Genomic DNA, 9,468 nt, shown 5'->3' with positions numbered 1-9,468 from the left:
TTATGGTTGTGTGTGTGTGTGTGTTTTGTGTGTGTATCAATGTCACCCCTTTCTCTTTCTTTCTTTTTCTTCTTCTCCACCTCCCTCAATCTCTTTCTCTCTGTCCTCCTATCTGCTGTCCTCTCTTTCTCTCTGTCCTCCTCCTTCCCTCTCTCTCTGTCCTATCCCCTGTCTTCTCTATCGCTCTGTCCTCCTATCTCCTGTCCTCTCTTTCTCTCTGTCCTCCTATCTCCTGTCCTCTATCACTCTGTCCTCCTATCTCCTGTCCTCTCTTTCTCTCTGTCCTCCTATCTCCTGTCCTCTATCGCTCTGTCCTCCCATCTCCTGTCCTCTCTTTCTCTCTGTCCTCTATCGCTCTGTCCTCCTATCTCCTGTCCTCTATCGCTCTGTCCTCTTATCTCCTGTCCTCTATCGCTCTGTCCTCTTATCTCCTGTCCTCTATCGCTCTGTCCTCCTATCTCCTGTCCTCTCTTTCTCTCTGTCCTCCTATCTCCTGTCCTCTATCACTCTGTCCTCCTATCTCCTGTCCTCTATCACTCTGTCCTCCTATCTCCTGTCCTCTCTTTCTCTCTGTCCTCCTATCTCCTGTCCTCTCTTTCTCTCTGTCCTCCTATCTCCTGTCCTCTCTTTCTCTCTGTCCTCCTATCTCCTGTCCTCTCTTTCTCTCTGTCCTCCTATCTCCTGTCCTCTCTTTCTCTCTGTCCTCCTATCTCCTGTCCTCTCTTTCTCTCTGTCCTCCTCCTTCTCTCTCTTTATTTCTGTCCTCCTCCCTCTCTCTCTGTCCTCATATCTCCTTCCCTCTCTTTCTCTCTGTCCTACTCCCTCCCTCTCTCTCTGTCCTCATATCTCCTGTCCTCTGTCCTCATATCTCCTGTCCTCTCTCTCTGTCCTCATATCTCCCGACCTCCTTCTGTCTCTGTCCTCTCTCTCTGTCCTCATATCTCCTGTCCTCTCTCTCTGTCCTCATATCTCCTGTCCTCTCTCTCTGTCCTCTCTCTCTCTGTCCTTTCTCTCTGTCCTCATATCTCCTGTCCTCTCTCTCTGTCCTCATATCTCCTTTCCTCTCTCGCTGTCCTCATATCTCCTTTCCTCTCTCTCTGTCCTCTCTCTCTGTCCTCATATCTCCTGTCCTCTCTCGGTCACTAGGTCCAGGATTAGGGGGCATTCTGTCATTTATGTAGTCTGTTTATCCCCCTGTATTAGCCTGCATCTGTGCTCTGAGTCTAATGGACTGTGTGTGTGTCTCTGTTCTCAATTGTGTAATGAAGGCCCCAACTTTCCCTCTCTCTCTCTCTCTCTCTCTCTCTCTCTCTCTCTCTCTCTCTCTCTCTCTCTCTCTCTCTCTCTCTCTCTCTCTCTCTCTCTCTCTCATTCTCTCGTTTGTTCTCTCTCATTAGTGTCAGTATTGATGGCTCTTTCTCTCCCTCCTTCTTTCTCCCTCTCTCCCTCTACCCATCTCTCTCTTCTCTTTCTGTTTTTGTTTGTGTTTATTTCAGTCAGGTGATCTCTGTCTCTCCCTCTATCCATCTCTCTCTTTTACTCTCTTTGTCTTTTGTCTTCTCTCTATTTTTCTGCTGTTTCTCCCTCTCTCTCTCCATTCATTCATTCAGTTATTTTCTCCTTGTCCCTTTATTCTGTCAGCCTCTTTCTCTGTATCTGTCTTCCTGTCTGTTCCTGCTCACACTAACATACGCCCACACCTTCACTTACAAAGCCAGATACACACACATACACACAGGGTGGACACAGATACTCCCATACCCGCTGTTACTGACTGCATCCTACACACACCACTATCACAGAGCTTGACTCTCAATATGATTCCAGATACATCGCAGCGCACTCACTCAAACACACACACAAACACAAACACATGTACATACAAAAACACACACACATATGCAAGATCATGCACATAAACATAAACACACACAAATACACACACACAGACAGACACACACACACAAAATAGTTATATAGACAGGGTCTCTGTCTCTGAGAGGTTTTTGTTTCTATTCCCCAGAAGAGGGGGATGGATGGAGAAAGCTACAGAGAGAACGATAGAGAGGAACAGAAAGAACAAGGAGGATGAGCAGAGAAGGGAAAGAGGAGGTGAGAGGTCAGAGAGAGAGAGAGAGAGAGAGAGAGAGAGGATAAGAGGTTGAAGAGAGAGATAGAGTGAGTGAGTACAGGATGTGATTTGTCCCTGGTTGAAAGTGATTATAATGACTTTCTATCGGGGAATTCTCACCCTCGTCTCTATGACAACAGCAAAGGCCAACAGTGTTGGAATATACCACTGCCCTGAGGCTGGGGGGGGGGCAGGTGTCAGTGTGTGTGCGTGCGTGCATGTGTGTGTGTGTGGGAGTTAAAAAGAGGGGAGTGGAATGGGGGAGTTTGTTAATGTATGCCAAATAGATTACAAAAACATGTCACTCTGCAAGGCTTTTCATTTGATCATGTTCATATGGCTGTTGCTGTGTATGTGCATATGGCTGTGTACGTGCATATGGCTGTGTACGTGCATATGGCTGTGTATGTGCATATGGCTGTGTATGTGCATATGGCTGTGTATGTGCATATGGCTGTGTACATGCATATGGCTGTGTACATGCATATGGCTGTGTACATGCATATGGCTGTGTATGTGCATATGGCTGTGTATGTGCATATGGCTGTGTATGTGCATATGGCTGTGTACGTGCATATGGCTGTGTATGTGCATATGGCTGTGTACGTGCATATGGCTGTGTATGTGCATATGGCTGTGTACGTGCATATGGCTGTGTATGTGCATATGGCTGTGTACGTGCATATGGCTGTGTATGTGCATATGGCTGTGTACGTGCATATGGCTGTGTATGTGCATATGGCTGTGTACGTGCATATGGCTGTGTATGTGCATATGGCTGTGTATGTGCATATGGCTGTGTACGTGCATATGGCTGTGTACATGCATATGGCTGTGTATGTGCATATGGCTGTGTACGTGCATATGGCTGTGTATGTGCATATGGCTGTGTATGTGCATATGGCTGTGTATGTGCATATGGCTGTGTATGTGCATATGCATATGGCTGTGCACGTGCATATGGCTGTGTACGTGCATATGGCTGTGTAAGTGCATATGGCTGTGTATGTGCATATGGCTGTGTACATGCATATGGCTGTGTACGTGCATATGGCTGTGTACGTGCATATGGCTGTGTATGTGCATATGGCTGTGTACGTGCATATGGCTGTGTACATGCATATGGCTGTGTATGTGCATATGGCTGTGTACGTGCATATGGCTGTGTATGTGCATATGGCTGTGTACGTGCATATGGCTGTGTATGTGCATATGGCTGTGTATGTGCATATGGCTGTGTACGTGCATATGGCTGTGTATGTGCATATGGCTGTGTACGTGCATATGGCTGTGTATGTGCATATGGCTGTGTATGTGCATATGGCTGTGTACGTGCATATGGCTGTGTATGTGCATATGGCTGTGTACGTGCATATGGCTGTGTACGTGCATATGGCTGTGTACGTGCATATGGCTGTGTATGTGCATATGGCTGTGTACGTGCATATGGCTGTGTACATGCATATGGCTGTGTACGTGCATATGGCTGTGTACGTGCATATGGCTGTGTACGTGCATATGGCTGTGTATGTGCATATGGCTGTGTACGTGCATATGGCTGTGTACGTGCATATGGCTGTGTACGTGCATATGGCTCTGTATGTGCATATGGATGTGTACATGCATATGGCTGTGTATGTGCATATGGCTGTGTACGTGCATATGGCTGTGTACGTGCATATGGCTGTGTATGTGCATATGGCTGTGTAAGTGCATATGGCTGTGTACATGCATATGGCTGTGTACATGCATATGGCTGTGTATGTGCATATGGCTGTGTACGTGCATATGGCTGTGTACGTGCATATGGCTGTGTATGTGCATATGGCTCTGTATGTGCATATGGCCGTGTACGTGCATATGATTGTGTATGTGCATATGGCTGTGTACGTGCATATGGCTGTGTACGTGCATATGGCTGTGTACGTGCATATGGCTGTGTATGTGCATATGGCTGTGTACGTGCATATGGCTGTGTACGTGTGTGCGTTTCATTACAAAGATTTGTCTGCTGTCCCTGGATATGTTTATGAGAGAGAGAGAGAGAGAGAGAGAGAGAGAGAGAGAGAGAGAGAGAGAGAGAGAGAGAGAGAGAGAGAGAGAGAGAGAGAGAGAGAGAGAGAGATGTTTTATGACCTAGAGGACAGATGAGTGGTTCCCTGTTTATGACAGACATTTAGTTTGAAATCAGTGTTACTTTGTTAACCCACTCATACACAGACATACATGTACACACACACATAAAAACATTGCGAGGCTTTCACTATATTTGATTGATATTTTACAAATAGAGTGTTCGGAGAGTAAAGATGTGGTCACTGACTTTTTGTCTTTTATGTTTTAGATGCGCTCGCTAAAGTTATTTTCAGCAAAAGTGCCTTGTTTTTTCAAGAGTGTGCATTAAAGTCTCGTCCATTAGCTACAGGTTTATCAACATGCAGTATGCACGCACGCACACACATATTTGGATTAAACATGGTTAATCCTAATTCATTTCTTTTCAGGAGTTATGTGACCTCATTAATACCTACTTCATCCCTCCATCTCCCTCTCCTCCTCTCTCCTCCTCCCTCCTCCTCTCTCTATCTCCCTCTCCTCCGCTATTTCTCCTCCTCTCTCCTCCTCCTCCCTCTCCTCCTCTCTTTCTCCTCCTCCTCTCTCCTCCTCCCTCTCCTCCTCTCTCACCCTCCCTCTCGTCTTCTCTCACCAGCACATTCCTGTTCCTTCTCTTTCTCCTCCTCCCTTTTCTCTTCTCTCCTCCCTCTCCTCCTCTCTCCTCCTCTCTCACCCTCCCTCTCCTCCTCTCTCACCAGCACATTCCTGTTCCTCCTCCTCTTCCTCCTCCTCCTCTTCCTCCTCCTCTCTCCTCCTTTCTCCTCCTCCTCCCTCTCATCCCCTCTCCTCCCCCCCTCCTCCTCCTCTCTCCTCCTCCCTCTCCTCCTCTCTCCTCTCCTCCTCTCTCCTCCTCCCTCTCCTCTCTCCTCCTCCCTCTCCCCCTCTCTCCTCATCCCCTCTCCTCCTCTCTCCTCCTCCCTCTCCTCCCTCTCCTCCTCTCTCCTCCTTCCTCTTCTCCTCTCTCACCAGCACATTCCTGTTCCCTCTCTTTCTCCTCCTCCTCCCTCTCACCCTCTCTCCTCCTCCTCTCTCCTCCTCCCTCTCCTCCTCTCTCCTCCTCCCTCTCCTCCTCTCTCCTCCTCCCTCTCCTCCTTTCTCCTCCTCCCTCTCCATCTCTCTCACCAGCACATTCCTGTTCCCTCTCTTTCTCCTCCCTCTCTATCTCCCTCTTCAGAAACAAGTTTTCTCCTTCTCTACCGTACAAAACAGTATTTAATATGAAACTTAATTAACTTCCTGTCCTTTCTCTCTCTATCTCTTTCCGTCTCTCTCTCCCAGGGATGTCTGTGAGACTATTCAAGCCACAGTTCTCCCTAAAATCAAAGTTTGTCAGACATTTTCCTAAAGTCAGATGTTTTGTCGTTTTCTAAAGTAGTATTCCACATTCTATCTGTAGTTTAGACCCTGTTAGACCCTGTTAGACCCTGTTAGCTGCATGCATTAGGAGGAATCTACAGCCATCAATCCCAAGTCAATGGAAAGGATTGGCACCATCTAATTCAGACTGGCACCATCTAATTAGATTTCATTCTTATTCGTTTGGGATTGAGGCTTGCAGATTTCTCCTAATGCATAGAATCTTGACTTGAAGTTGGACTTCAGACCATTCTAGACGAATGAAAATGTCTGAGAACATTAGATTTTGAGACACAATATTCTTTTAACTCTCTCTCTCTTTCAATTCAATTTCAATGTCTATGTAAGGGGCTTTATTGGCATGGGAAACATATGTTTACATTGCCAAAGCAAGTGAAATCGATAAACAAAGTGAAATAAAAAATTAAAATGAGCAGTAAACATTACACTGTAATAGAGACATTTCAAATGTCATATTGTCTCTCTCTCGCTCTCTCAGTCTCGCTCTCTCGCTCTCTTGCTCTCATCTGAGATTCATTCTCTCCCACTCCCTCCATCCTTGTTGACTGTTGATGATACACGCCTTTCTTTCCCTCGCTTTTCCTCATTGAGATCCACTGATCACATATTGTGTTGACTCTCATCTCTCTCTCACTCACTCACTCACTCATCTCTCTCTCTCTCTCTCTCTCTCTTTCTCTCTCTCTCTCTCTCTCTCTCTCTCTCTCTCTCTCTCTCTCTCTCTCTCTCTCTCTCTCTCTCTCTCTCTCTCTCTCTCTCTCTCTCTCTCTCTCTCTCTCTCTCTCTCTCTCTCTCTCTCTCTCTCTCTCTCTCTCTCTCTCTCTCTCTCTCTCTCTCTCTCTCTCTCTCTCTCTCTCTCTCTCTCAGGGTGCGGGCTGTACAGCTCTGGTGGTTGCCGTGGTAGCAAGGAAGCTGGAGTTGACCAAGGCGGAGAAACACGTCCACAACTTCATGATGGACACACAACTCACCAAGAGGGTATGTCTGTGTGTGTGTGTGTTTGTGTTTGTATGTGATTGTATGTGTGTGTGTTTGTATGCTGTTGGCCTCTGATCTGGTTCTCTGCTTTAGGGTTAGAAATAGGGGGGAGTTGGTGTGAGGGTTTTAAGTTGCTGAAAGCACTGATGACTCCCGAGCAGCATGCAAGCTCTGATTGGCCCTCAGATGCACACGCGGCACCCTGCGATGAAGTGACGCTGTTCCCCCAAGAGAGAGTGTTGTGTTGCCAGTATGGAAAGCACTGGGCAGGGGGACATATCTTTCTCTCCCTTGCCGTCCTCTTTCTCTCTATCTCCCCCTTCTACATCTTTCTTTACCCCATCTGTATTTCTCACCCACCTTCTCTTCGCCCCTGGGCCATTCTCTCCCCCCTGGGCCATTCTCTCCCCCCTCCCTCCCTCCTTCCATCCATGCACTGGTCCTTCTCAATTTTTCATGCAGTTTAAAGATCCAAGTTTCAAAAATAGCCCCCACTATGAAATATGTAGGGTACATTATGTCTCTGTGTATCTGGCAGGCGAGAGGAGAGCAGAGCAGAGAGAGGTGATCAATAATTTTAGCTTAGATAAAGTATCTACGCAGCGAAGGGAAAGAAGGACTCAGCTCCTCTCTGGGAAGGGGAAGCTCGGACCAGACCACAGCGAAGGGAAAGAAGGACTCAGCTCTCAGCTCCTCTCTGGGAAGGGTTAGCTCGGACCAGACCACAGCGAAGGGAAAGAAGGACTCAGCTCTCAGCTCCTCTCTGGGAAGGGGAAGCTCTGACCAGACCACAGCGAAGGGAAAGAAGGACTCAGCTCCTCTCTGGGAAGGGGAAGCTCTGACCAGACCACAGCGAAGGGAAAGAAGGACTCAGCTCCTCTCTGGGAAGGGGAAGGGGAAGCTCGGACCAGACCACAGCGAAGGGAAAGAAGGACTCAGCTCCTCGCTGGGAAGGGGAAGCTCGGACCAGACCACAGCGAAGGGAAAGAAGGACTCAGCTCCTCTCTGGGAAGGGGAAGCTCGGACCAGACCACAGCGGAAAACAGAGGAGCCACTTAGTCTCTTTAGGAAGTTTCACACACTCCGATGGGTTTGGCTTTTCTCACACAGGGGCATGCTCACTGGTACAGGCGAATGCACAAACACAAGCCTACACATGCTCTGAGGCATGCACCCTGCCTGCAGTCTGGCACACACACAGTTACAAAGAACTGGGATTTTAGGGTCGAAGAACATACTCCAGAATATTTGTAAAATTGCTGCAAAATGATCTCAGGGCTATAGTAGAGCGTAGTTTTCTTAGAGCAGTTTTATATTGGACATTTTCCAGAACATTCATTGTATTAAAGATTGTTACTGTGGATATACCGCCTGGGAACTTCAAGGACATTTTCTCTCTTACTCATCATTGACCTTTACGGCTTAGATAAACATTTGGCCACTGTTTGTAATGTTAGGATGTAACCTTCTGAAAACCTTCAGGGATCTCTTTCTATTGGTCAGAAAACATCCTCTGTCTCCCATAGTAACTTGGTCAATTAATGACATTCACAGGTTAAACCATGTGTCAAACTCATTCCACGGAGGGCCGAGTGTCTTCGTGTTTTCGCTCCTCCCTTGTACTTGATTGGTGAATTAAGATCACTGATTAGTAAGGAATTCCCGTCACCTGGTTGTCTTGATCTTAATTCAATGGAAAAAACTAAAACCTGCAGACTCTAGGCCCTCCATGGAATGAGTTGGACACCCCTGAGTTATACCCTAAGCCAATAAGTTTGAGGTCGAAGCACAATGTATTTTATTCACTGACCTGTCGGCTATCTATTGGTTTTGTGTTTAGTTTTTGATCCCAACAAAACCCAAACGCACACTCTATCTCTCACACACACACACACACACACCTCCCACAGGCCTTTAACTTGAGGTGGTCCTTCTGTAGCTCAGTTGGTAGAGCATGGCGCTTGTAACGCCAGGGTAGTGGGTTCGTTTCCCGGGACCACCCATACGTAGAATGTATGCACACATGACTGTAAGTCGCTTTGGATAAAAGCGTCTGCTAAATGGCATATATTTATTATTATTATTAGAAGGAGAGGTTTCTCCTGCATCCTAGGTGACATTAATTAGAGGCTCCAAGTGAAGATGACAAGGCCTTGTACGTCTCTTTCTCGCTCCCCTCTCTCTCTCTCTCTCTCTCTCTCTCTCTCTCTCTCTCTCTCTCTCTCTCTCTCTCTCTCTCTCTCTCTCTCTCTCTCTCTCTCTCTCTCTCTCTCTCTCATTCAGCCCTGAACTCTCTCTTTCTCTCCTTTCTTCTTCAGCCTTGAACTCTCTCTCTCTCTCCATTCTTATTCAGCCCTTAACTCTCTCTCCCTCTCCTTTCTTATTCAGCCCTTAACTCTCTCTCTCTCTCCTTTCTTATTCAGCCCTGAACTCTCTCTCTCCTTTCTTATTCAGCCCTTAACTCTCTCTCTCTCTCCTTTCTTATTCAGCCCTGAACTCTCTCTCTCCTTTCTTATTCAGCCCTGAACTCTCTCTTTCTCTCCTTTCTTCTTCAGCCTTGAACTCTCTCTCTTTTCTTATTCAGCCCTTCTCTCTCTCTCTCTCTCTCTCTCTTTCTTATTGAGCCCTTCTCTCTCTCTCTTTCTCTCCTTTCTTATTCAGCCTTAACTCTCTCTCTCCTTTCTTATTCAGCCCTTAACTCTCTCTCTCCTTTCTTCTTCTTCAGCCCTGAACTCTCTCTCTCTTTCTCTCCTTTCTTATTCAGCCCTTCTCTCTCTCTCTCTCTCTCCTTTCTTATTCAGCCCTTAACTCTCTCTCTCTCTCCTTTCTTATCCAGCCCTTAACTCTTTCTCTCTCTTTCTCTCCTT

The 9,468-nt window shown here is 46.9% G+C and overlaps 1 long non-coding RNA gene across 1 annotated transcript in view; it reads left to right on the top strand.

Moving 5' to 3' along the window:
* LOC127927327 (uncharacterized) overlaps positions 1–6,604 on the top strand; it is a 6,753-nt gene extending 149 nt beyond the window's left edge. The window contains exons 2-3 of the long non-coding RNA XR_008126960.1: positions 1,611–2,112; positions 6,491–6,604. This is a non-coding gene — a long non-coding RNA (uncharacterized LOC127927327). The remainder of the gene's footprint in view (positions 1–1,610; positions 2,113–6,490) is intronic.
* Positions 6,605–9,468: the final 2,864 nt, after the last annotated feature.

Source organism: Oncorhynchus keta, unplaced genomic scaffold (assembly GCF_023373465.1).
Source record: "Oncorhynchus keta strain PuntledgeMale-10-30-2019 unplaced genomic scaffold, Oket_V2 Un_scaffold_1315_pilon_pilon, whole genome shotgun sequence".
NCBI lineage: Eukaryota > Metazoa > Chordata > Actinopteri > Salmoniformes > Salmonidae > Oncorhynchus > Oncorhynchus keta.
This window is presented reverse-complemented; position numbering and strand designations above follow the sequence as displayed.